The sequence below is a fragment of the Aulonocara stuartgranti genome (assembly GCF_965226115.1).
Source record: "Aulonocara stuartgranti genome assembly, chromosome: 12".
In the NCBI taxonomy this organism is placed as follows: Eukaryota; Metazoa; Chordata; class Actinopteri; order Cichliformes; family Cichlidae; genus Aulonocara; species Aulonocara stuartgranti.
Window position 1 is genome coordinate 32986887 of NC_138948.1, and position 27716 is coordinate 33014602.

Genomic DNA, 27716 nt, shown 5'->3' on the forward strand with positions numbered 1-27716 from the left:
CCCAGAGCTTCACTACAGGTGATGCCATAAATATATAAACAAATATAAAATTATATTTTTTCACTGTTCACAAAGCCTTAGATGAGACTGCTCTCATGTGGTATATATGCAACATATAAACCAGTGGCCAACTGAACAGATTAGGTGCACGCAAATAAAGAAATAAGACGAGCTAGAAGATACATAGTGCAATACAGTAAGTCAGATTAATCAAGTGTAGTTTTGTCTTTTAAGGAAGACTGCTAACAATACGAATAATAGACATTACCACCCATTTTATTCTGGGTCAGTTGTTTTCATAGCTCACTGCAGTTATTTTCTATGTGTGTCTGGGTCTGTGTGAAATTGCTTTGCATTAATACAAAAAGAAACTAAAGAAAAACGTAAACTGCAGCAATGCAATGTGTAGTTTTCAAGTAATGACAGGTCAAGTTGAAGTCAATCATGCCTAAAAGGCTGCGTGCCTTGTATTTATACCAAAGACCAATGTAACATGTTTGAACATCTACCCTTGTCAAAACGTCCCAATATTTATGATACGTTTGGTGAGAAGGAAATGTGTCTTTCCTTGTAAATCGTGCTGTCACAGAAGGAAAAAAAAAAGAAAGAAAAAGGGCATGGCTGTACAGGATAAGGCGACAGGACTTTATAAATTCCTGTTAGTCCTCACAGTCCATCTGGGATGAGCCTTCCTGGAGATTAGAGAGTCGGCTTTCAGAAGCCGGCCAACCTCCACTAGATTCAAATGGCCCTAGACTGGCTAATCTTGCCAAGAGAAAATTCCTCAAGAAGTGACTTTGAGTGGATTTTATAAGTACTTAAGATATAACAGTGTGGTTTTTCTGAGTCTGCCCGTGCGTCAGTGGCTTCGCCGTAAAGCTGGGCTCACTTTTATTGCAGCTCAGCTGATGAGAATGGTGGATACTCATGCAGTATGCAAGTCAAACAGTGCAGTCATTATGGCACGGTTATTTTGAAAGCATCCCCACAGTTTCTAGACCATTACGAGGGAGGGGAGCCTGGGCAACAGCCCATCAAATGAAACCTACTGCCTGTCTTTCTGGAAAGAAGTGAGGCAGAACAGACGGTTTGCTACTTTGGTTGTCTTGTTCAGACTGATGATGGGAGAAACTCACAATATAGTGTTGCTGAAATAGCAATGCTATCTCCGGAGACAAAAGATACTGAGGAAGACTTTTCCTCTGCTTTCTAATCAGATGTGATCCGTTTCAACCTACAACCAGGGGACCTTCAAGATCCCTGATAAAATTCACTTATCTCCCTTCATTATGTTGGGCTTCATCCTTCACAGGATCAATTGCATGAACATGTAGATTTCTTCGTCTTAAAAAAAGAGGAAGAAAAGGCAAGTTGCAACAAGCTGTGCAAAGAGGAGTTTCTCAGTAATCATTTGACAGGTTTTAAAAAGGGCGATTGGGACCAAATTTTCAGTGTGTGGCAGTCAGGTCAATACAGAGCTCCTGTCATTAAGCCTCTGCCAGTCAAACATCCAGCCATAATTGATGAGTTTCCCCTGGGAGGGCGGAGCTGTCACTGGGACCAGAGGAGGCAGGAAAGAGGGATTTTGAGAATGGAACCAGTCCTGGTGTGCTCCCATCGATACGTGAGAAGAAGGCAATCTTGGTGACTCGAAAACAAAGACCAAGAAAGAAGGAGCTTAGTGGTTTTAACAGGCTAGATCTGCACCCTATTGGCAGCCTGTAAACGGACTAGCGGCTCAATGACCAGCTAAACACAAGGGAAGGAAAAAATAGCTGTGAAACCATGACTCATATATCCTTTGGCTTACAAAAGCAGACTGTGGCCTTCTGACACTGACCAAAGACGGACCCCATAGTGGAGCCATCAGATGATATGATAAAGCAGCTGTTTATATTACATTAAGAGGTCTGAGGTTTATGCAAAGCGTGTTGCAGCGAAGGCTACAGGCACAGATCCTTTCAGATTCCATAGGGTGAGAGAAGCAGGCAAGAAACTGGAGGTTAGAGGTGGCAAGAAATCTGACACACAAAAAAAGACAAAGCGAGTATGTTATGTTTCTTTAAATGATGATTCTAGGCAAAGGGAAGTTGGATAAAAGCTAATTAACACAATTGTTCTTGACAAAAAAAAAAAGTGGAGCAAAATGATGTGCTGTAGCAATCTGTGCAAGCAGGAATGTTTTAGGTAAAATCCAGGACTCGCTAATGTGTTATGTTGGAGTAGATTTGACATTGATTCATTAAACCTAGCTCATCTTGATTACATCTGTGGTGGTAAGCTATTTTCTGGCCTTTCACAAAGACAAGCCGTGGTGGAAAATGTTGACAACTGTGCAAAAAAAAGAAAACTAGCAAGGTACTGCATTGAGGTAGACTGAGTCAAAATCACTATTGTGTGCAGTGGGCTTGGACAGCACAAATTAAATAGGGAAAAAATAGGAAGGAGGAGGAGAGAGGGGAAAATGCAGATGGGGGTATTATTTTTCTTTTTGTATCCCATCTAATTGCAATCATAGGCAGATGTCTGAAAGTGTGACAGCATCAGCAGAATTGCTGCTGAGAGCACAGAATCTTTGTCTAAAAATAATCAGACATTCTGTGTGCTGCTGTTTGTTATAATGGTAATCGATGCTGGAGGCTTTGAATTCCATCAATTTATAGATCCACTCTGTTCTGCCTGGTGACTGTACTGCCTCACAACCCCCACCGCATACGCACACTGACACAACAACACACACTCTTTGCACGCAAGGTCTTGCACAAAAGAGCGATTTGGCACACATGTGTGCGCACAGACACATGTGCGCTGACATCTGCACACGGGGGGCTGCAGCGAACGAGGCAGAGCGGGGACCAGTATGTGATTAAGATAAGTGTAGTTTCCTTTCATACTTTCCTTATCGCTTCTCATTCTCTGTGAGGCACAAGATTGTCCATAGCAGCCTCAGATTAGCCCCGCATCTGAGACGCCACATTCGAGAGGGCAGACTGATCAATAAATCAAATCACTACAATCAATGGCCCCAATCACTGCAGTCTAGTCTGGCCTCAACATTATGATTGGCAAACGCTCCCAGCCGCTAACGGCGGAGGGAGTGGTTTGGCTGAAGGGGTTAGAGGAGCTCGGGGAGAGGTGCACGTTGGCGCCTGTCCATATGAAAGATCCAAAATGAACTCTTATCTGGCCTCCTTGAGCTGAGCGTCAGTTAAGGGCACAAACAGACAGCGTGTGTCTATGTGGGTGCTAGACCGCCCAGACAAACCCAGCAGGGAGGAGCTTCTGACCTCCGCGACCCCACACTTGGAATGTGAGCTGAGCATGCAGCTTCTGACAGGGATGCTGTGGGGGGGCGGGATGCTATCACCTGGCATCCCCCTCCATCTGTTTATTCCCCGAACTGATGCTTCGTTAGTTTTGCTCTACATCATTTCATGTCACCATCACACTGCGGTTCAACCAAACTACCCAATACCCACTATTACCCAATATTTCCCAGTTCGTTTAAACAACTGTGAGTGCCACATGGGGTTGAGCTTAACCCAAGATAAAGATTTAGAAAAAGTTACAAAGTATACGGTCTACCCACAAAAATATTATCTAAACATGGTTATGAAGAGGTCTGCACTGAAAATCTGCCAAACACTGACTGCCAACGGCTAATTAAAGAGAAATAAGGCGCAAATAAGCAGCTTCCACACACAGCTATTTGCATACACATCTGTTAGGTAAGGTAACACAGACTTGCCTCAACTTTATATTCAATTCAATTCAATTTAGTGACAAATCACAACAACAGATAAATACCCAACAATAATACAGACAAAACCCCAACAATCAAACGACCTGCTATGAGCAAGCACCTGGCGACAGTGGGAAGGAAAAACTCCTTTTTAATAGGAAGAACCCTCCAACACAATCAGGCTCAGGGAGGGGCAGCTATGTGCCGTGACGGGTTAGCAGTTAGCAGAGGAAGACAGGACAAACATGAATGTCTGTGGGCAATAAATCTGTTAAAGTATCATCTGTAAAGACAATTTCCTTGTTTTCATGGGGAAAAAGGCAGAATGAATGACCACAAAAAAATAAAGACGAGAGAGAATAAACCATCAGCTATCAGCCAAATCATAATTTTTGTATCTGCCCAGAAAATCACAATCCATGCGTACTTCAGTCAGAGAGCTCATATTTGAATTTACTGATTCATTAAAGCAACAGAATATAGCGAGAGTTCAGCTCTGAAATCATCTCTTCCCAAAAATATGACACACGTAGAATCTGGGACATGATAAGTAATTATCCCTCAGAGCCCACAGGTGAATGTTGGGGTAGTGGAGGGGCAGCGATGCAGGACAGCAGCAGGCCTGACATGTCTGAGGAGGCGATAGGAAATTCTGCAGCTTAAACAGACTTCGAATGATATGAAGACATGATGCCTTCCTTTCCTTTTCCCTTGCCATTGCCTTATTACATTTGTGGGAGTAGAGTAATCACAGGATTGGAGGTTTGATCCCATGCTCATTGCGCACGTCATATAAAAACGTACAAGCTGCAGCCGAAAAATGCTGCAGCAGTCATGCAGGAACTGTGTATAATAAGCATGTGTGCTCCGAGTGTCCAATAAGTCTCCTTTCACCTCCTCTGATACATTTTATGTCTCCTTGTGAGGTCCTGACACCGAGGTTGGGAACCCTAGCTCCGTCCACTGTGTAGCAGCAATGCTGAATGCATTGTGCATAAACAGGTAAAGGTGTATAGTGTACAGACTGTGTGTGAGGACTTACCGGCGAATGCGGAGGGAAAATAAATAAATAAATGTTTTTTAAAAATCACGTTTCATTTTGACACCTCGCTCAACTCTGGACTGGAAAGTCTGATAAATCATCCAAAATAATTAATCCCCAGTCAGTCAGGCTGTCTTCAAACAGTATGCTAAATCTTACAAAAGGAAGGAGAAGCGCATGAGCGTTACAACCATCAGCAAAAGGTGTGACTGGTGTTGTCAGCCATTATTCGTCATACCCTGCTTCATTTAGAGAGTTTTTGGCGCCTGATGCGCCAGAGCACAGCCTACTTGTCAACACTTCTCTCTCTTTAAATCCAACATGCACGCTTGGACACACATGTACACACAAATGCGCTTTTCCCCCTCTTTTTTTTCACACTAATGCACTGGTAATTCATCTTAGTATGACCAGGGAGACCCTAATTCCATTTATTGTAAAGTCTTATTCAAAAATAGTATCAAGAGGTATCATGAAAACATCTTATTACAGCTCTTTCAAACAATCCTGTATCCACTCTGAAACCAATGAATAACTTTAAATGCCCTCCAATTAGAAACTTCAAATTACAATCCATGACTGAGCGCTCCAAACGAAGGCCAATTACAACACCTTATATATCATCATTAAGGCCGAGCATTGTTCTGCTCCTTTCAAACTCTGTGGTTACAATCAGGGCGTCTATTGTCATTGTGTTGTACATGCAGGGTGACTAATTACACAGTCCTATGATTCATTAGCAGACTAGTGGGTTGAAACCTGAGCGAAGACACGATAACCTCAGTCGGCCAAAATGATCGGCTCAAATGGAGATGTGAATATGAAAGAGCAACGGGGAGGTGTTACAATAGTTGAGAATTAGAAAAAAGAGAGAGCCCGGTGCTTCAAACACAATAACCGTCCAAAATAAGTTGGGGGTTTTTTCTTTTCTGGGGTATGCGTGAAAAATTAGGCGAGCGGCAACAGTGTCGCACTTGAATAAAATTGGGGACAGGTTTTGCTTTCTGGTTTCTAATAACTTTCAAAGTGGAAACAGAGGAGCGTGCTGCGGGGGACTCGTTCCTGTGAAGCTTCACCATTGAGGTCAGTTTGCACGAGAGGAGGAAGGCTCCGCAGACGCAGCCATCGCTGCCGTGGCCCACTTTCACCTGAAACGACGAGCTGCAGCGATGCAGCACAGCTAACCTGCGATTGTTTATTCTCTCTTAAGAAATGTCAATCTGTTCGCTCTCAGGTGTGCTGCTCTTCCTCTTGTTTTTGTTGTTTTCTCTACCCCCCACCACCCCATCCTCTACGTTTTCCCTTGTCGATTGCGGTGAGATCAAAGCGAAGCCGCTGGAAGAATCTGAATATTTCAGGTGTGGAGAGAGGGCTGCGTTTCACACCACCTGTGTAGCGCCGAGAGACGGGTCCCTCCTCTCGCTCAGACTCAGTTAGTGGGGCCCCTGGGGCCCGGCGACATAAACCGGGGCCACCTGTCTGAGAGAGAGGGAACACTCCCTTTACCCTCCCTCTCGGCATCACACTTTCATTTTACAGCATTTGAACCAAAAATAAATGAATCTAAATAGAGCGGTGAGAGTGGGAATAAAACCGGAGCTGACAACAAGCAGCCGAGAGCTTTGAGCTCCGTCACAAAAGGCTCGGGGAACTGGCAGGCGAGTTCTGTTGTCACAAAATGGGAGCAGCCACTTGAAAGGCCAGTTTATACTTCAGTCGCTTTAAAATTTGCCCTGTTGTGCAACAGAAGGTAGCGCTCGTATATTAAATGATAAGCTCGGTCAGGAGATTGTTTCCTGCCTTAATACGGCGCACAGCGTCGAGCAGGTCTGTGGGATGATTCTCATCACATCGTCAGGGCCACCACATCTGACCCAAAGCAAATAAAAAGCATCCCTGATGCCTGCACCAGCTTTGCCAGTTTGATGTAGCCTCTCTCCTCGGAGGGCCGTGCGCCTCGCCACGTGTGCAAGTGCAAGTGCAAGCGCTCGCCAACGTGCGCGTGTTGTGCGGACATGTGCTCAGGGGGGCGTGGAGGAGGTTCCACGCTGCCGGTTTCCAGCCATGTCTCTCAAAAGGGCCGTAAAGTCTTTACAGCAAATTCCTTACATTCATCTGTGTCAGAGCGCTCGGCACACATTAGGCGTTTACACGGGAGGAAACACAATCTATTTGATGCTACACTGCCCACACGTCCAGAGCCCTCCTCCTCACGCTGGAGATTCACAGTGTTTAACTTCCATTTCATATTCTGAACAGGCAGGCAGACAGGCAGGCGAGTGCGGGGAATGGACTCCATCTTGCTGTAAATCAGCGTTTAAACAGCCGACTAAATGTAATCTGGAATGAGTCAACAAGAGGGCCCGCTCAAGATATTTGTTTTTATTTATTCTGGAATGTGCAATTGATTTTTGTTGTTCTCCCTAATGATGTATGCAAACGGTGCACTGAAAAAAGTCACACTTCTTTTTCTTTTTTTTGCCCCCCTCCGCCGCCGCCTGATGCTGCTTCCCATCTTTTAATATCAGGGATACTTATGAGAACAAGTGGAGGTTAATCTAGGGAGTGGGTCATAGCCAAGCGGCTCTTTGTAAATGTCAGCTGGGAGATCCGGGCCTCTCTTATTACCACACTAAACCAACACGGCTGATGGCTCCAAGACGGATGTGTGGCTCGGAGGTGTCTTCCCCCTCCGCCCCTGCTTCTCGCCACCATCACGGACCAAACCCATCCCAGAAAACCTTATTAATCAATCGATTTATCGCCATAAATCAGGCCAGGCTTTGATTGTATCAGCAAGTCCATGCGATCAATCAATTAGTCGGGACCTAGCAGCCCAATTTGCCTAAAGAAAGATGAATGCTCCCCCGCATCATCCATTTGGCTGTCCGTTTACCCATCAAACACGGCTGCTGTTGACTCCCAGGCCCAACGTGCATCCTTTTATTGATTTCTGCAGATTAAACTTGCAAAAGAATCAAAGGACACTTAACTGACTGGGAATTATTCTGCCTTCATTTGTAGTGAAGTATGTTCTCTGCCGTCTTTTGATGGCGTCGCCTCGTATCATCAAAAACAAGTGTAAACATTAAATTCCAGCAGGCACAGCTCTTTTGAGCAGACCAAAGTGACAGCTACAGAGGATAATGCTCATAAGTAACTGGGGGGAAAAAATAAAATAAATGGGGCACAATGGGACAAATCATGGATTATTAGTAGTCAGCCCTACCCAGGTTTATATGGCAAGGCAAGGGGGAGTGGGGGGAGCTGAGCTAGGAAACAGCTGGGTGAACAAACAGTGGAAAACATATGTGTAATGACATATTTGTTTCATATTTTATCCCAACTGTGAATTCCAATCCACATTGTGACACCAGCTGCCTCGGTCCAGTGCCTCCCATCTGCAACTCTGTGTCAAGACGTCTCCCAGGACGAGCTGCGAAACTTCGGGGACGACAAAAAACCGACAGGAGCAAGTAGAGCACGACAGAGTGGGCTCCCGGAGCCTCGGTGTGCTTCTCCCCGAGCGGCAGGTTGGAATGCGGCAGACTGCGGCGCTGCCATGGAGAGGAAAGAACGCCCGGGGCTCCCCAGAGAGAAAATCTGTGGGGGCATTAGGGCCCCACCAGACCTGGTTCTGCTTCACACCCCTAGATCCTGCGCTGTAACAGCCAGGGGGAGGGTACCGCAAAGCTATCTGCCGGGGCTTTACAGTGCTGCCCAATCTCCCCAAGACTCACCATGTAATTAGAGATAAAGACAGAGGGCTCGGCTACTCAACCTCAATTCTCCCAGCTTCACACACGGCTGCCCACCCATAGCCCCCCCAAGAGGAAACCCCACCACACTGCCACTACATCAGCAGCCGTGTACGCTAGCTGTCTACAAACCCCATCATCTCCCGACCGAGAGTTCCACACACTAAACATTTAAGACGCTACACGATCGTGACTGACTGCCGTTCAAATATGAAGTATCCTGGAGTTGTACAACGGCAGAGTGCTTTTTTTTCTTCCTTCGATGCCATACTCCACATATTATCTGTACTGAAGAGGATTCATATTGTAAAATTTTCTCAGGTAAACAATAACCACGGTAAATAAGTAATTTTTCTTCATATCTAAAACTTCATCCAGGCAAGGCAGAAAAATTTAGAGGATATAGCAGAGGAGGAACTCTCGAGTATATTCAAGAAACATAAAATTATACTATGGAAGGATCCATTATTCATCTCAGATACATTTTTCATTTAAGAGTGGGCTGGATATGAGCAATGATGAATGCATCGCCCAGGATGCAATTTGTATGTAAAATAACAGAAGATTACAGAATATGTTTTAAGTGCAAATGCAGTTTGTTGCCATCTAAGTAGAAAATGCATTCCTACAAAAAGGAATAAGACCTGAGCCCCATGATGCTCCCTCATAAAAATCACTTAGCCCATAGCTAGGCCCCTCGCCAGTCCACAGAGCGGGTTACAATGAGAGGCTCAAGTGATGAATGAGCCGACTGGAGTAGATTTTCATTCATATAATATACACTACCTCTTGGCGTGCCATTTGAAAATGTGGGGATAAGTAAACTGAATTACTAAGACTAATTCAACTCGCATCCAGCTCAGCAGCACACTTCCTTGAAATCCGCCCCTCCAAAAGCGAACGCACACGGCGAACGCACACGGCGAACGCACACGGCGTAAACACGGCGTCTACGCACAAGCGCGCACAAACATACAAGAGCGTTTCGCTGCCTGCCAGGCATCCACATGTTCCTCTCAGGACTCGCTCTCCCCTCATCAGCTTCACTCGGTGCACACCGTCTCAATTCAGCGCATCTCAAAGACACACAAAGAGCCTTCCCCTGCATTCACAGTACAAAGATTGAATACAGGCCCCTAACACAAGACATGCCCACCACAGAGCATGTAATACAACTCATTACTGGGCACGCAGGGTGGAGAGGGCTGTGATGGGAGAGACAAGCACAACAGGGAGAGGACGGGGGGTAGGGGGAGCCTCTTACACCAACATCTCCATCTTTCTTCACAACTAGCAAAGCTCTTAAACAAAAGCTTAATAACTAAAGCCACCCGTGTTTTTCCATGCCGGTGGAATTGCAAGAAAAAACAGAAATACTGCTCACACTTTGGGTGAAATTCAAACAGCCTCAAAGCCACTGTGTGCCTGCTTTACATGGTGGATAGCATTCAGCTCTGAATTGTAACTTCCCCTGCTGCCTCTGACCCACAAGCAAACCACTGTATGTCCAATCACAAAGAGACAGGGGGACAGTGTATCTGGGTCAGCTGCATTGATCTGAGCTCTGGGGTCAGGTTTTTGTGTGTGGACGAGAGGGCACTAGGTTTGGCTCCGTGCACGCAGAGCCAAAGAGAGGGTGCCATGTTTATCAAGGTAGGCAGGGAGGAAGGAGGACAGCTAATCCACCACCGCACGCAGCCTCGTGGACCTTCCGTAACCTCGGGGCAATCGCATGACCTGAGGCGAGGCATTACACACATTAAAAAGACATGAACTTCAGAGCATTGGAGTTTCAAGCACGCGATCAATGTGGCCACAGGTGCAAACATTTTCTGCACTGCCAGTGGAATGCCCTTTTTCCACCCCCTCTCACAGGATTACACTGGAGCCTGTTTTTGCACTGTGTTCATGTTAATGTCAGCAATAATAAAGACCTGCAGCACAAGAAACAATAAAAAAAACAAAACAAAAAAAAACGAGCGTGAGCTGGAGACAGCTTTTGGAGGTGGGCTGGAAGCAGCGCGGGGAGTCGGGAGCGAGGGCAGGATGTGAGGAGTATGTCAACTTCTCCCTGTCTGCTCCCCGTGTTCGCTCGCTTCAGAGTGAGGGGAGCAAATGGGCCTAATTCACACTGGCTATGTGTGAGTGTCTCTGCTGTCTAGCAGCGTGAGAGGGAATTAGATCTATGGTTTGTAGCCTTCATCCCTTCCCAGACAGACTTGTTCCGGCTCAGAGGCGCTGCCTAATCCGCACCTCTCTCCCGCTTGCACTCCCGGAAAATGACTTCACACAGCTGCCTCAAACACCCAACGCAGCAATTCTCATCTGACTGAACTCCCCCCTACTCAAAAAAAAAAAAAAACTCAGCAGACCTCCCATAGCTCATTTAACATACCAATTCATCCCCAAAGCCCACCCTACCCCCTCCTTTTAGGAGTTGAAAACAACAAGGAAAACAACTAGAGCCCCACTTGATAATTTAAGGGCTCTTTTCTCCAGAGAGCTGTCAGATTCAGCGGTATACTGAGAGGAATTCAAAGTGTGAGGAGGTACCCTGAGTGAGCAGTAGTTGGTTTATAGGATGTCTGTGACTCACCGCGTTTTTTTTTTTTTAAAGATATAGGAATTTGAATCACCTGAGGTACCAATTCAGCTCTTCCTTGAGCCCGTCTTCCTCCATCTATGTACCCATCCCCATCAAGTGGGTAAGAAGTGAATTAAAGTGAATGTCAATTCACAATGAGGGCTCTGGGAACACAAAGCCAAACGAGTTCTCACATTAAAACCCAGATCTTGGCCAGGTGGATTCTTGTAGTTGTTGTCAAGGACACAATCATAGTAGATAGGGCCGGGCTGCAAGAGGGCTGCTCCCAGGCACAGCGGCCTATGGAGGGTAGCTCTGGATAATAGCGAAGGCCACTCAGACAAACACTCCAGCCTTGAGGACAGGAAACGGGGGGAGATCCTTGTTATAAAGCCCAAGTCTATCTCCTAACAGCTTTTATCTGTTTAAGAATACCCCCACCTACGCAGTGACGCCTTACACTCCTAACCTTCTTTTGTCTGTTCCATAGAAGAATATAAAAGATGGACCTAGACACCTTGACATCACCCATTGGTTTCTGGATTCTGCATTTTATAGTCTCAAAGTTAGGTTTTTAGTGCTGGCTATAATGTTGTTGTTTTTTATGATGTAGTGTAAGTTATTGGCTAAGGCTAGCAAGCTCCAAGGATTCAATACACATATATAAACAGCCTGGCAACTAAGAAAAAAAAAGTATAAAAAAAAAAAAAAGATTTGTCAGATATGTACATTAACCTCCTAGGACCTCGCATCCACATATGTGGACATCACATTTTGGGTTGTCTAGACCAAAATACTAAATTGTGCTCTACAAGGGCCTGACATCCACTTATGAGGACATTATACTGCCACTATTCTATCGAAATTTAAAACGAATGTCCTCTTACGTGGATCTTATTTTTCTCAGAAACAAAAATCAGGTAAAAAAAAAAAAAAAATCAGGTAATTCTTTGTTTTTACACTCATCAGGGCCCAATCAGCCCAAATAGCAAAGAGAAAGTGAAAATGCATGCCATGAAAGAGTTCGGGTCTTAGGAGGTTAAGAATACTCCAAAAGGCACCAAATCAACTCACTGTAGTGGAGGTGATGCCCAGCAGACCTCTGGGAGCTATAGCTGCTTATGTCTGGGTGACTTAAAATCAAATCAAAGCAGCAAGAACCCCAACTTTAGCTTTACCAGGACCCAAATGGAAACAAATGCTTGCCACAGGGGTAGCTCCAGATGTTTGGTTTGGCAGGTTTATGCCAGATGTCCTTCCTGGTTCAACCCCAAAGGTGATTTGCATCTCCAGCTGGACTCAAACCAGTGACTTTCTCTACCAGAAAGCATACCAAATCACCCATAGTACAGCTGAAGCAGGAAACTACCCATGGAGACCAAAGCAAGTTTTTGTACTAGGCTATAAACACACCATCTAATGCTGTTAATATGGGCATTTTAACTTAAGAGACTGTGGGGACTGGCTCGGTTTTGGAGGCAGCCTCCAGTGGCCACTCCAGGGACTGCGGTTTCCAGCAGTTCCGTGCTGGCCTAATTTTTCAGGCCCTATAGATTACAACTGAGTACTTTCTCACGTGACAAAAAGATGCTGCTACGAGTAAAGAGAGCTAGTTTAGGTCTTTAGGAGCCATTTGGGATCTTCAGGGGAAAGCTAAATTGCTTGTATTTCAAGTAGGGGGGGGGAAAAAACTGTGAAAGTGAAAGATGCAAGCTTTGTCTTCTATATGCTCAAATTGAAGCATTTGTAAGCAGCCGACTGATGCTGCAAGAAATGCAGTGTAGTTCTCAAGAACTCCTTAGGCAGCAGTGAGAAACAAGTGATATTACAAGAAAAGAGAATGATTAAAGCCTAATATGGCACAGCAGAGAGGGGAGAGAGAGGTGATTTATCCCTTCACGGCCTTTTGACACTAAATTAAACTGTTGAGTCCATTCCCCCGTGCCAGCTAGTTATCTTTCCAGGCTAATTTAACACTATAATTTACATTCCATATAAAATACATCCTGATGTGGTGCTGTCAAGGCCGTACATCATTTACAGAGAGTGCTCCAGTTTCAGTGAAAAGGACAGAATTAGATCATATTCATGATGCAATTAAACACTTCAGTGGGAATCGATGTAAAACCGATGAGCCCTGAAAACAATGCATATGGCTGAGAACATTAGAACACATTACCTACCCTCGGCTCTCTCGCTCCACAGACGCAATTTAAAATCCTCCACTACTCCACTCTCTGTCTCTGCAGATTCATAACGCACAGCGATAATAAATGAATTTTTCACAAAATTATTCAACTACTAAATTGCCCATGGTAACTGAGTATCAGATGAAAGTGATGTGAATTATTAAGTAAGGAAACTGTTTGTTCTCACCATGGGTGTAATAATCAGCTAAATGAGGAAGAGAAGGGGCGCAAGAGGGGCAGGTTACAGTAGAGGAAGATCTCATAGTAAACATCAGTGTTGATGTTTTTTTTAAAAAAAAATAAAAAAAATTAAAAAAATGGGGAAACTCTGTCTGCCGCCTGGGCCTCCAGCTGGGATGATGGTATCGACCAATTTCCCTAGGGCGGCAGTGTGGGTTTTCTTATGGATACCGAGAGCAGAGAGAGCATTACGAGGCACTGCTGCACATTCTCATGTAAAACTGGCAACAGGCCCTGTGAAGCTGGCAAAAACCACTGCAACAGCCAGCCAACGTTACACCACCTCACCACATTTTACATAATCAGACAGACAGCGCAGCAGACCACACACTCACACCGCTCCACTCCAGATCACATCAACTACCTGTCACACTCCTCTCCACAGCCATCACGCTCGTTTTGATTGGCTTAGAGCCACAGAAGCTGAAAAACCTTTACAAAGCAAGCTCCAAAAATACATTTCTCAAACCCTTCCATTAATCACCATTTGCCTATTCAATTCTCCGCGCTAAACCCATTTCTGCTTTCAAAGCCCGAACTTGTTGATGGCAAGAAAGTAGACAAATGTAATGAAATTCAGAATTTAAGAGCCGTGCGGGGGGGAGCAGAGGTAAAGCAATTTGTAACCATTTCTGACAGGATGAGTTGGCCTCTCCAACTGAAACAGTAATTATGTTTAATGGTCCTTTAATCTGTCCATCAGGCAGGAGGTGAGCGGCCGGGTCAGCCTAAAGTGTTTCGGGCGTCACGGCGTGTCACAGTGCAGTCAGAAGGGCGAGGTGCTCCACGAGGAGTGCCAGGACTGCTCGCCTCACCACACAACATCTGCAGGTCCCCCTCCAACACACACATTAGTCAACGAATCATCCACCTACCGACCTCCTCCTGCATTAAAAAAAAAACCCCAACAAAAACGCTTGCAGCTGGACTATGAAGCGGCGGCGAGAGATAAACAGGCTCCCTCAATAGCTATGAAGAGAGCAAATGAGTGAGCAAAAGTGTGGGCATCTCAAAAGTTTGATGTAATTTGCTAAAATTTTAATCACCCAGGATATGATGGGTACATTACACCCTCTGCTCTGGTGAGAATTCCAAAGTATTGTGTCCAGCTGGTGCCCTGGCTCTCCGCCATCACCATTAATCTGCACCTCTGAAGGGATTTCTTAAAGAATCACAACTAATGAAAGCTGGATCGGAGCTCCGCTGATTCCAGTTGACATCATAAGTCCCAGGTCATGTCCCTTACATACCTCGGCAGCCCCGTGCACAGGAAGAGCATTCCAAGATGGCACTGGGTCAATCCCAATAGTAATAGCAGAGACACGGGGCCCCATACAAAAACAAGGGTGAACAAATAGTACCTTTGTACCCAGAGTCATTTGCACCCAGCTCAGGCGCTTGGCTATCTCAGAGCTTGGCAGATAGAGCTCCTAGTCCCTGCTATGCATCTGCACTTGTGCTGTATTTGTTATCTTGGACAAGCATTCTCCCTCACCGTTTCACTGGCCAAATAGAGAGGGGGGAGAAAACGAATCACTCCTAGACCTACTCCTGTTGTTCCTTCAGCTGTCAACACTTCTCACAGACTTCACCCCCGCCTAGCCACATCGATACAGAGAAGTGACTGCCGTTTGCTTTATGATTGCCTTGTTTTATTCTCTCGGCCGGGCTTTTTCCTCAGCCTTCACAGCTCTAATCAGAAAGCCTCGCCTGGACAACAGAGGCATTGTCTCTTAAACTGAAAGAGGCTGTGGATCAGTGAATCCCTTTCCATTTTCCCACTTTATTAGCCCGCCGGCACACCACTGTTTATACTAGAGGGTATTCTGTGTTTGCTAAGAACAATTACAGTATGAAAAATGATCCGTCAATGCCATCTATCAGGCCAGAGTTGACAGGAATCCTATAGACAGGGCAGCCATTCGTCCCCCGCTCCCCATCTCTGGGGTCCCATGCTTTAGTATCCATGACAACATGCAAGCCACTTGCCACGCTTGCCACTTCACAGTGAGAGATGAGCGCCCGTGAGGGGCTTTGAAAATTAGCCTTTGACACCCCGTGTTCCACTGCGCTCCCACCCTCCTCGCATGCAGTCCAGACCCTTTGGGGAGGCCTCGGAACAATCCCGATCCTTCTCCGCATTCAACCTCACACAAACAAAAGCAGACTCTGCGCGCTACTATAAACATACTTCTTTAGGGTCTCGCGGTGTCAGTTTTATTGTGCCTGAGCTATATGATTCTCAACATTAACCTCACAGCTACATTACCTATCCGCCAATGGAAATGAAAGAGAAGCACGACTCGGCCGGCATCCATAAAAACGGGGTGAAAAATACAACGGCTGAAACTGAAAGGCTGAGAGGTGCCTGACTGCACATGAGCTGCCAGCACATTACCAGACAGATCCAGCTGTTTGACCCCTCCGCTCCCCATTTCTTAAATGACTTTGTGAAAAAGTAACATCTGTCAAAAAAATACAGATTTGCTTTTTCACCGTGCAGATGGACCAGTGAACTGTAACATGCAGTGCTTTTACAATAAACTACAATACTTCTTTTAATGATGCCATAATGTCCATGTCTACATTCAAATCATTGATTGTTTTGGCTTATTTGTTTGTGGGAGTTTTTTTGCATGACCAAAAATACTGTTAAAGTTTATTTTAAGTTTAGACTAGAAGTCATGGCTGCGTTTGGTAAAATGTGGCATTCGGCAGAGTTCCCATAACCTTGGAGTGTAAGGAGTGTCTTGTGGAAACAAAACAAAAGCTTGTTATAGTTCAAAGTAGACAAGAGACATCGGTGCCAAATTGTAAATATAGATAAATATGACTATAATACACTTTACAGTACCTTCATGTTTAAGCAGTAAAAACACTTTATTAAAATTACAGTAGGTGCCATGAAAAATAGAAGCTAGCAATCTCGCTGCCAGTACAATTATTTAATCTGATTATTGCGAGATATCAAGAGATCAATGTCCAAAAGTTCCTTAAAATTCTCAAACGCGACTGCAAACACTTAAAGTGACTAAGTGATTTAAGTCTAAGAGATGTTGCTGCTGTTCCCATTTGACTCCCAGACACACCTCTTTGGGGTTGTGTTTATGCCATAAAACCACACTTGGCAGCTGAGGATCATATTACTAGCGTGAAAGAAACAAACAAAGCTGTGCAAACGTGGTGCGCTGTCAGAAGCAACGGTTTTAACGGCTTGTGATTAATCATATTTGGAGAAACATTAAAGGGAAAAGGAGGGAAACTGGCTCCAGCACTAGGAGGTAAGGGTGTCAACTGATATAACCCACCACTGACATCAAGCAGAGCCAGCTAGCTCATTGATGTGGCAGCGTCTCATTTTCACCAGTTTGGAAGCAGACAGTTTTGCAGTGCCTTGCGGTTCTTAATTATCTTCCGACTTTGTCTAATTCAATCAACACAACTCAGATCTAGCTGCGAAATGGCACTCACATCCCCTCAAGCTCAGCAAGTCAAAAAACACTGAATAAGTGGAACAGTCAAACTGACAAAATGGCATAGCACATGAGAAATAACTGTTATTTTATCTCCCGGGCTGAGACCTCATCCACAGCAGAGGGGATGAGGGGAGGCTGGGAAAGCATCCAATCAGCTTTTTGTTTTTGGTTACAAGGCTGCATTCAGGGGGGAAACACAGGAGTCGAGCGCTTTGATGACGCTGCAGATGCCGCCTTGCTGAGCACTGTGAGATCACCGCGTTAGCCGAGACTCTTGAGGTCCCTTTGCTCGGATGCTTCCTGGCGAATCTAATATCCTGTTAACACAATTGCATCCAACTATGTTGTCATGTGTCAGGACAGTACGCTCTTTCAGCCGTCCTCTTCACAACCATACATTTTAAATCGACAACAAGACAAACACATGCGCAGACCCACACTGGGAGAATTTAAAAGGTCATTAGGGATTAAATTGCTTCCTAATTTGCCATTTTAAAAGCGAACGACATAACGAGAGGAGGTGGGGAGGCCAAACCCGATCCCCACCGAAATCCTTTTCCACATTACCTCCATTCCCACCCATTTCACCTCCCATCTAATTCCAAGGGCCACAGCATTATTAGATTTTGACATTATTAGCCCAAATAGCAGAGAGGCCCCACTGTCATTATAAAGCCTTTACTTTTTGCGCTGACTGCCAAATCTGTTTTGCACCAGCTACACACTGCCAAACCCAACAATGGCAGATTAGTGAAGCCCTTCTCTTGTTGCAGCAGAGGTTAATATAAAGTGACAGGGCTAAGTCCGCTCCGATTAAGTATGCTGAGAGATATTACGGCAGTTTGTTACATCAGATCGTTATTGGATTAAACAGCATGCACAACAATGAAAGTTTAATTTTAATTTTCAGCAGGAATATAAAATAGGCTCTAAGAGCGCTCCTGTCAGAACAAAGGCAGTATTACAATACCTTCTTGTTTTTGCCCCCCCGCCTCCCCGTTTGCCATTTCTGGAGTGGCAGACATGAGAAAATATGATGGTAAGTGAGGATGTCAACCTTTAGGGGGTTTTTTCCTCCCAGAAGTTAATGCATTATTTATAAACCAACAAAATTCAAATGCACTTCACAAACCAGGAAAAAAAACATAAGGGAATACAGCAGGTATCAGAAATAGTATGAGTCATATAATTCTCATAATCTTCCTTACTGTTTATTGGTCGGGTCATCTACTGCTGTGCTGCTTGCAGCGATAGCCCAGTTGGCCAATGCATTGTTAGCTCTGCAAGAGGTCACTGCACCTGACCAATAAGCTGTTATTAATCCTCACAGAGTCATCCATTAGGCATCCAATTTTTATGACCCTCTTTTTTTATTAGATGTGCTATCAGCTGTCCATACCTGACAGAATTATTGACTTCCTCATCTTCCTTTTCCCAGAAGATGTTGGGTCAGGTAGACTGAACCTGAAGCCAGGGTAGCAGGTAGTGTGGGGCTGAATCTGGCAGTCTCCTGGGGTGTTCCCCCACTGTCCCGTTACCACCGATAAATCTCTGTGCTTTACGATTAGGTACATAAAATGAGTCATAGATCTGAACGGTAAATAAGAGCTTGTCAGTGGGGCTGACGCCAAGCCCAGCTCCTCCCCCACTTCCTCCTCTGCCAGATAGTCCCTCTGTACCCCAGCCATCAGACTGCTGCTATTGAGCTGGGGCTAAAAAGGCTCCAATAAATAAGCCTGATATTTCCCTCTGGACTTCTACGGTGCCACCCTGAAGCATGCTTGCATACACTGAACAAACAAACAAAACAAAAAAAATAAAGTTCCCGCATCAGAAACTGGACTGCCTGGACAATAACAAAGGTTTATTTCTTGTTTTTCAAATTCAGAAAAGTATTGAAAAATATTAAGTACTCTTTGCCTGTAATTACTCCTCTCAGATAGAAAAGGAAGTCAATGGATCAATCCATCTCAAGTATATTCAAACTGTATGCTGGACTCCGAGACACTGATGTCTTTTAATGGACCTTCAATCCATACTTGCAATTAAGCATGCAAAATCTCCCATTAAGTAACTCCATTTACAGTGTATTTACTCTAGAGCTGTTTGGGTTTTTTCCTAGAGTGTCTTCCACGAGGCTGAGAGAGCAGCAGCGAGATGACCTGAGGGAGGCCTGATGGTCTCAAAATGCACTCGCACAAAGACGGACACTTCCTCTGCAGCGCCAGCTAATCATTGTTGCCGATTTCGTTTACACTGTTCCAAAACGACTCCCTGAATGACCACCTTCGCATATTAAACAGACAAACAGACAATAGGGACAGACTGTTAGAGGACATGAGAGCAGCTAAACACCAGCAATGTCATGACAGTCTGGGGAGAGGCAGACTCATAATGCTGTATGTACAAATGGGAATCTACCGGGTGATTGATAGCATATTAAACAGAATTGTGTTACTGCCTATCCACTGCACATTTTGACAAGGCACCTGCAAAACTGTTTTCAACATACATCAGCACCTATTCAGCATAACTGCATATAAAGTGCACTACATCTCTCTGTACCAGGGAAAAAAAAGGCTATCAGTAGAAATAGGTCTAGAGAGGAAAGCAGAGAAAGTGCATGGCTACAGGCATGCAATCAACTAAGAATTCAAAATCTCGCCCAGTTTATACAGTTCTATAATCAGAGAGCAAAGAAGGAAAACAACGCCATTGGCGGCGCACCAAAGAGATTCAAAACATTTTCATTAGTGAGCAAAAAATAAGTACTTCTTACAGAGAGCATTGCTTCTTTTTGCATAAGTTTGATGTTTAAGAGGGAAGATTAGATGGAGGACAGGGGGTTTTATGTCAAGTCTAAGCTCTGCAAGAGCCTTTCTCACTAGTTACACCATCTGATTAGGACTCTTGTTATCCCGAGTGTTTCATCCATCGAATGGAAACTGGAGCATCAAAAATATAAAGCAAAAATAAAGCTGTAACAAGTAACTGTAACCCAAGTTGATTATATCCAGGGCAGGGTAATGTAGAAACGTCAGGTTACTCTTGGTTCTGCTCTCCATTAAAAATATATAAAGTCAGAAACATTTCTACGTAGGGCTGTTCGATATAACGATATATATCGGATGACGATATAAAAACGTCTATCGTTTCATTTTATGCTATTGTTTGTTTCGTGGTGTCGCAAAATAAACTGTTTACGGCAATATTTTCTCATCGTTTTGATGGTTACTGTAGTGGCTATATTAATGTATTAAAGTTCTCTCTTTCTCTTATATTTAATATAACCACACTAAGGATGGACAAGCGCCTGTTTTTATGTGTTGTCATTAGCAACAAGGACGGTAACACCATCGCGTGTCCGCTTATGTTCCACATAAACATTTCACAATAAAGCTCAAGATCCTGTTGAGACTTTTCAAAATAAACTGAATCACGTGAAAGAGCAGATTATTTACAGATGAGAAGTAAAAAAGAGCCGCCAGGTGCTAAAAAATAAAACTTAGACTCAAACGTTAGAACAGGCTTTTCCCCGCAGCACGCCGTGTAATAAATACTCACAAAGAAAACGGCGGCCTTTACAACTTATGTCTAAAAATGTATCGTTTCATGCATCTGTTAAAACACTCCAGCTACATGACGCGCAGCTGGAAACACTTCCCGCAAGTCGAGCTGCCCGAGATTCACATAATTTACAGAAAATGTTACATTTTTGTGATTTATGTCGTTATTGGGACGATAGAATTCTTATATCGGGGTATGAGATTTTGGTCATATCGCACAGCCCTATTTCTACGCTGACATTAAGGAACAGCCTGGCAATTCAGGGCTGCATGGTGGTGCACAAATATTACGACGCAAGGAAGCATCAGAGCGCTGGTTTTAAGCAACCGTATGTCAATGTGTACTTATACAACTATGTGCCAGTGTTGCATTGCCATAATGCCAACAAGCCACACTAACACCATCTTGGTAATAAGGCAGGCATGTCACCAAGTCATGCCAGTGCCATTTGCCAATATTTTGAATAAGTCAATATGCCATTCGGTGTGTCCTTATGTCATATATCACAGTCAATATGCCAGCAAAGCAGTGGGACCCAGATCCCTGTGGAGGCCAGTGCAATGACAGCAACATCATTACATCATGATATGGTCAATATGTCAAAATGTCATTATGTCACGATATGCTCAATATACAAATATGTAAATAAGCCAAAATGTCATTATGTCAGTACAGCGGTAAGTCATTATGTGAGTGTGATATCATTACGCCAAAGGGTCACTGCAATGATGCCCATGTCATTACACTGTGATACAAATTAGAGGATAATATCATGCCAGCGTATGCCACGTTATGTCAGTATCTCATAATACCACCGATTCGACAAGCAATGATGCCAGTATGTTGTGAAACTACTGTGCACGTGGCACAGTGCCATGTTATCATGTAAAAGCAGAAAGATATTTCACCTTCTGTGTCTGTCAATCTGTAAATAGCATTTATATCTGTTTGTATATATGCACAATGCAGTTCTTCTATAGAAAAAAACAACCTGACAAACCTCAATGTCAGCCTTTGTAAATGGAATTTAGTCACTGCTTGCCGAGCTACGTCCTAGGAATCTTACTGTTTTTGTCCAGCCACCCACTCCACTGCTTACTCTACCTACAGTCAGTGTTTAGAACTGTGAAGAGAATATGTTCCCTCTGATTTTAGTCTATTGTCTTTTTATCCTTGTAGCTAGAATTTTCGTCTTTGTTTTGCGTTTTCCTCCCTCTCCCATCACTACCTTCTGTCTTCTTTTGTCCTTCTACGCCACATCACCTGCTCAGTCTTTTAGCTTCTGTGACCATGGATTAGTCTAGAACTTGCACACGGCTGTACATACAAAATCATACTATGCTTATAATTATTTAAACTTTGATTAACTGATTTAATCCAGTCAGCAGAGAACACTATTGATTGGATTAGATATTGCACCATCTGGCCCCCCCCCTACATATCGAGTCATAACTAGACATCGTCAGCAGTTGCAGAGAGGTTCTGAACATTAAGTTTATGGGCTCCTCATTATTTAACATGTTAGGGTCTCCCCACAGCCCAATGAAATTTTGATGGCAGTATTACAGCTAGTTTGTTGGCTCTTCACTCCTACTCACTACTTAGGCAGATGTAAATGTGTAAGAGATGTCTCTTTGGACAGACCCATGTTTCACACAGGAAAAGATACTAGACTAATCCACCTTTCTGCTCTGATGTGAATTCATATTCGATGTGATCTTCCAAAGAGTCTGATCAGAGAGCACTGGATGTTGGTTGTTGCTGTTGTTACAGGCCTCTGTCTGGACAGGCCCAGGACTGCAGTGGTGCAATGATCTGCCTAAGCCATTTCCTGCCTTCCCATCTACATAGTGTAAAAAACAAACATTCCTGTAAATAAAGACGGCTGTCCAACAACTGTCTTCCCAGCGACAATGCTATTGACCATAGTCAGATGCTCCACTGATTAAAAATTGATCCATTTTGAAAAATCTAATCAACTGAATAGGTTTCCTTCATACGTGGGGTGGGGTTAGGTGCTTTTGTTGAGGGGGTTGCAGAGGGGGGGGATTGAGCAGCTGCTGACACAGGGAGGGAGACCTGTTATTAACCCGTGCACCTCCATGCAGCCCCGTGCACCCTGATCCCCACTTCACCTCCCCCTGCGCCCCGGGACCAGACAGGGACCAGACGGTCTGAATTATTCAGCAGTCTGAGAGAAGCTCCGGCCACTTGGCCTATTAATGCCTGACAGTAGAGGCTAGTGGCTCTAATGGCCAGCCTGGAGAAGCCCCAGTTCCCAGTGGATGCAAGTAGGCCTGCTAACGCTAGGCTTCAGGGGATGTGAGAGTGAATTCATCAGAGGCCGAGGTCGCGGCAGGTTAATGATGCCGCACGTCTAGACGGACGCTGGACTCACACCCTGCCCAAAAGGCAGCGGGGAATGGGGGTGGGATGCAATAATATTTTTATCTTTGAAGGAGAACCAGCACTGCAATATTAAGTCTTGAGGCTTATTTATGAAGGAGCGGCGTTGTTGACTTTGGCCATGATCCGCAATTGACTTGAGGGTGTCCCTTTAAAAATAACAGAGAACAATGAATATCTCCAATCCCGCTGATATGACTCGGCTTCATGTTATGTTCTGGTAGTCCTCCTGTTATTTAGTGCTAAATGAAAAGGAAGCATGAAGAGTAGCATTTATCACAAATGGATAAAATGTACAGACGTAGCTGAACAACGTTCATAACAGAGAGATCAAACAACTGTCAGCACAACCCAACTCTGATTACTCGCTAACCCTTATCATCATTGCACAAACAATGCCAACAGCTGGAGAGGCCCCTCAACTCTAACACAAAGTCACTCTGTAATCAGGGCATCTCCCCCAGAGAGAAAAGGGGATGACGCTCAGGGTGCGACTCATTTGGGAGCATCTCAGCTGCCATGTGCTCCATCACCATGGTGATCGTATGCATCCGCTCGATGCCTCGGAAGATGTAAAAAAAAAAATAAACGCAGGACCAATGAAAGATATTACCCCCTGGGTGCAGCGTGGAGGATCCAGTCAACAACTGCCGAGTATATGATCCGTGTGGCGTCTACCTGGAGATTCCTAATAGAGGAAGCTCTCAGACAAACAGTAATCATTTTTGCACTCAGTCATCATTCACTGTGAGGACAAACACATTATGAAGTCCAGGCAGAGAGGCAGAGGAAGGTATTCTTATTATCATCCACTAGAGATTTATACACTTCAAGGTTGAGTTCTTTGAGTGAGTGGGCTCGATCAGTCTGATGAAGTGCAATGAGTTTAGCCTTCAGTGGGTACTATATGTACCTGACTGTATGGCCACACAGCAGAAGCTCTTCCCTTATTCAGGATGCCAAGCGCTATTACTGTTGAGGTCAACATCGCTGCCATGATTGTGCCAAACCAAGGGCATCCTGCAGAAGGCTACCGAGGGGACACAGACACACTCCGCGCCCATTTGCACAAATGTAATTTCCCACCATCTCCCCTCACTCAAGGTGACCAAGCACATAACTCAGAGACCCATGTGAGATGATCCTGATGGACTTGTCGCAGCAGAGAATGGCTTGCATTAAAACAATCTTGCCAAAGCATGCAGAAAAAAAGCTTCTTCAAGAAACTGTGAGCGCAAACAGAGGAGCAAAGCAATTATTTTGCTTGGCCAGAGCTAAAAATCATATGCTTATCATACAGAAAGCCTGAATTGCAGTCTAAATATTGGTACTGCATTAATAGTCAATTGGATGATTTCCATAGAGTGTCAAGCGGAGATGAAAGTAATGTAAAGATATAAATTCCTGTGAGGTCTGTGCAGACCTCCTGCAGTGAAGGAGAATGAGAAGACTGTCCACTTCACATGCATGTCCTCTGATTTGTCCCTCCTCCACCACCACCTTAGCCACATTCCAGTTCCTCAGGCATACTGCTCCTCCTGCCGCATACAGCAAAAGCCTGGAGCAATGTTTAGCTAAACCTGCTGGCCTACGTAGGCAGTGAGAGTCCCCAGAGGGCTGAACAATCAGACAATTTCAAGATCATGAAGCATTAAACCAATTCCGGCAGGGTACACTAATTAAACAGCCGAGCCCGGCACAGCCAACCAATCCCCACAGAGCAATTAAATCCATCCCCTCTAAAACACTGTGGAACCTGTCTGGGGAAAACTGCCGAGAAGTGAGAGAGCGAGAAAGAGGGAGAACGATAGAGTGTGGGGGGAGTGAGGGGTAGGAGGAAAATATCATAAAATTCATCTGGAAAAAAAAAGAGGAAAAAAAACTATAGGGGGAATGCAGCAGGAGGCTAACAAGGGAAATTGAAAAAAGCGAGTCTCAATTCACTTCTTTGTTCTTTCCTCTATTTTTTGTCATTAATATTCAAAATGTCTGCCTTTATTCTCAGACGAGGAGGTGTGTGTGCGTGTGGGGGGGGTGACCACATTTAAATTCAAAAATAGTGACCCTGTTGCGATCAAAAGTTGCATATTTAATTAAGATTACAAGGTCTGGAAAGCACTCGTGAGACTGAAGGGAAAGACAGAATAGCCTCAAGGCCTATATTACACACCGGCAGAGCTGCTAACACAGTTGCAAACCCTAATCAATACCCCGATGCTCTCCTCCACGAAAGTAAATGAACAGGTGACAATGGAAGCATGACATCACTGGGCTTTTCAGGGAACAACAAAGCTTGAGAAAGTGAGAGGCAGGAAGCAGCGGAAAGATTGAAAGTGATTTCTGGGTAGCTCCCACACGCCAGAAAAAAAATGCATTTGTTAACCTGTATAATTGCCGATATTAATAACTTGTGATTAAAAAAAAGAAAAGAAGGGCAATCTCCTTTCCCAACAATCTTATGGTTAGGTGAAGCAAATTCTCCCACTGTTTACCCATTTCTCCAGAGTGGCTTGGACAAAGTGCAAGTGTATTTTGGCGGTGCTGAAGAGGAGCAGAGAACACCACAGGGGTATGACTCTGGTGGAAGCAAACCAGAGGTGTGGACAGGGAGGCAGACCTGCTCTTTTCTCTCCCCCGACTGAGGCGACGTATAAATCAAGAGCCGAGCTTCACGTCTCCACTTCCTGTTCCTCTCCATTAAAAATGATAAACTGTACCTCTTGAAGCCGCTCGCTCACTTTAGGGTCCTGGTCTGCACCTTCCTGGTGGAAGAAGCGGGCAGAGTGCGCGGCTCAGATTTATTCCATCCCCTCCCATTGTTGGAGATGAATAAGGGAGTAATTAACTGTGTGGGGGTAGCAGCTGCACAAAGACGAGACCGGCTAACACAACAAGCCCGATCCATCTGCTTTTGCTATAACACACCTTTTGTGTTATTTTGATAAATAAGAGCACATCTGCTTAGTAATAACAAATGCTGCTTTAATACTCAAAAGACTGTCTTTCGTGGTTCTTCTCTCTTCCCACTTAAATGAGGACAAATGGGCCTTACAAATCGGTGGCATGCGTAAGACTAGTATTCCTCCAGTCTGGTAAACACACTCTGAGCACTGGCACATAATGAGAGTGGCTGAGATCCCCGAAGACAACCTGGAGAAGGTTAGTGAAGCATTGATCTCATGAGTGCGCGCCGAGCTCAGGGGCACCCTTCACACCACGCAAACCCACGTTACCAGACAACCAGCATCAGAACACAGAAAACCTGGCAGCTGCACATTTGGAGGGTTAAAAAACAAAACAAAAATGTGTTTTTTCTTCCTTCATGAAGGACAAAATGGACAATAGGGGAATAAACTATAGCAACTGAAACCCTCCCAAATACAGCTGAGGCACGTTATTTAGAGAGATGGAGACACAGAGAGAGCGAGAGAGAGAGGGCAACAGGATTCATTGTAAGCCTAGTAAAATGAACAAGAAAGGACTGCTGCTCAATACGTCTGCAGTGGCGTCAGACAGTCAAAACAAATAAAGCCAAGGCCGCGGTGGAGAAACGCAGCTCAATATGGACTTACTGGGCAGGGGACTGGCTGTCAGCAGGGAGAGGACACAGCTTTATACCAATGCCGATGAGCCATTAGCTCTCTCCTCGCGATGCTTCCGCCTGCCTCACTGCGAGCGAAGAAGAGGCTGCCCTACCGCCATGGAGCCATCCTCCAGCACACTAATGTGTCCCTGAAGTTTTGTTAAAGCTGGTTATTTACTCCTGCAAAACAATTGCTCCAGCCTAGGGGCAGCAGTATGAAGAACACACTGCTATGAAAAATCTGGCGTCTCTTGCTATGAAGCACTGTCAACTACCAAGGGGGTGTTCTTGTTGAAACATTGGAAGTACTGTGGGTTTTTTTTATGTTTTTACCCACAATACCACACGAGAGAAAACAACTAATATGCATAACTTCAAGAAGGTAGCAAATTACAACACAGGTAAATGGAAAAAAATCTTAGTAGTCATTAGCCACAGTAATTTGGGATCAGTGCTATGAAATCATGTGCGAGGTATGTCAATTTCTGTTGCTGTGACTGAAAAGGGTCTACTCACATAACACACACGCACACTCGCATGTGCACACGCACACACTTTCTCACTTACCTCTAGTGGTATCTATTCTTGGAGATAGGGAAGAATCAGAGACTCAAAACCTGAGTGAATAAAAGCAAACCTTTCTTTGGTAGAAAATACTTCCAATAAAAAATCCATTAAAAAAATTACAAATCACTCAGGGAAATATTGTGTTTTCTAAGCCCAACCTTAGACCACCATACCTCCATACTACAGTTCTGCATCACACAGCATTTCAGTCGCTGAGCGCGGCGCCTCATAAAATTTGTCACAATCCTCTAAGCGAGGTTGAGGCAAAAAAAAACATCTGGCACAAGTCATTTAACAATAGTGTCATTACATAGTTTGTCCAGCAGAGCAACCTCAGATCCATTATTTAAAACGCTTCTTTACTTTCAGTACTGCAGCTGCCCTCACAAATGACTCCCAGCAAACACGCCTGAAACAGACAAATCATCTCCAAAACTGGTCAAAGTATGGCACCAAAAACACGACCACAGACACACGGATGTGGACGTCTTCACCACGAATAACATGTCCAGCCAGAGAAAGCAAGAAATACCAATCAGATTAAAACAATGAAAAAATTTAA

The 27716-nt window shown here is 44.5% G+C and overlaps 1 protein-coding gene across 5 annotated transcripts in view; it reads right to left on the reverse strand.

The window, feature by feature from the left end:
* cux2b (cut-like homeobox 2b) overlaps positions 1–27716 on the reverse strand; it is a 98184-nt gene that overhangs the window by 64233 nt on the left and 6235 nt on the right. The window contains exon 1 of one of the 5 annotated variants that reach the window (XM_082554454.1): positions 27155–27202. The exons of the other annotated variants lie outside the window; for them this stretch is intronic. The gene's annotated coding sequence lies outside the window, so the exon portion shown is untranslated. Of the gene's footprint in view, positions 1–27154; positions 27203–27716 lie in introns of those variants that run through there. 5 annotated transcript variants of the gene reach the window in all.